The sequence below is a fragment of the Sapajus apella genome, unplaced genomic scaffold, assembly GCF_009761245.1.
Source record: "Sapajus apella isolate SASKATOON/1434 unplaced genomic scaffold, GSC_monkey_1.0 scaffold54, whole genome shotgun sequence".
In the NCBI taxonomy this organism is placed as follows: Eukaryota; Metazoa; Chordata; class Mammalia; order Primates; family Cebidae; genus Sapajus; species Sapajus apella.
Genome location: NW_022436994.1, coordinates 6173639 through 6175155, shown reverse-complemented (window position 1 = coordinate 6175155; position 1517 = coordinate 6173639).

Here is a 1517-nt window from a genome sequence, read left to right as displayed (position 1 = left end):
ATAGCCATGTGCAGAAAGCAGAAACTGGACCCCTTCCTGACACCTTACACTAAAATTAACTCCAGATGGATTAAAGACTTAAACATAAGACCTAACACCATAAAAACCCTAGAAGAAAATCTAGGCAAAACCATTCAGGACATAGGTGTAGGCAAGGACTTCATGACCAAAACACCAAAAGCATTGACAACAAAAGCCAAAATAGACAAATGGGACCTAATCAAACTCCACAGCTTCTGCACAGCAAAAGAAACAATCATTAGAGTGAATCGGCAACCAACAGATTGGGAAAAAATTTTTGCAGTTTACCCATCTGACAAAGGGCTGATATCCAAAATTTACAAAGAACTAAAGCAGATTTACAAGAAAAAAACTAACAAGCCCATTCAAAAGTGGGCAAAGGATATGAACAGACACTTCTCAAAAGAAGACATACGTGAGGCCAACAAACATATGAAAAAATGCTCATCATCACTGGTCATCAGAGAAATGCAAATCAAAACTACACTGAGATACCATCTCACGCCAGTTAGAATGGCGATCATTAAAAAATCTGGAGACAACAGATGCTGGAGAGGATGTGGAGAAATAGGAACACTTTTGCACTGTTGGTGGGTTTACATTATTTTTAAGTGCTTTTTAAAGTCATAATTTATGAATCTATTCAATTTGATACTCTGCCTAAAGGAGCAGGCTAGCAATTTTTACTTAATCGGGAATACACACATACAGAGTCAGTTTCTGATTTTTAATATTTTGTTCTTGAAATAAGCAATTCTAAATGACATATTGTATATCCTTCTGGGCATATGAAAGCATATACAAATATTAAAATTCTAGTGGATACATTATAGAGACAAATAGTTAGATAGTTCATTGAATAAACTCAAAGATAGCTTCTGATTGGAAAATTTCTGATTTTATCAGAAAGTATCAAAAAGAGGGTTTTTTATAGGTTCCATAAGTTTTATATGCTACAATTATCCCTTGATTGACTGCAATTGTAAATTGCATTCAATTATTAGATGAGCTTCATTTTAGAAATATATGTTGTGAAAAATCTATATTGCAGAGTTGATGAGATAGAGCTAGCTTTACCAAGTTGTTCACCAAAATATTCTACACATTTACATTACCATCATCTGTGTATCACCAAGCCTATTTTTCCCAAGCACTCAAAAACTTGCCATTAAACTGTTTTAATATTTTTTCTTCTGATTGGCCTGACTTGATAGCACACTTATATCCATATTTCTGTGATTTATATAATTATTATTTTATTTTTCTGAAATTTTTATCTCATTTAATTCTAAAAACAAAAAATAAATATTAAAAAGGAGGAAGAAGAATTAATATCAAGAGATAAAGAGATAATACTGTATCTGATAATCTTGAGAAAAATATTAATGGAATATAAGAAATAATAAAATCATTATGTTTCATGATACATGTAGATTAATGTTCTGAATGATTGTAGAATATTTTTATTTAAACTCATGGATTATATTTTTGTCAGC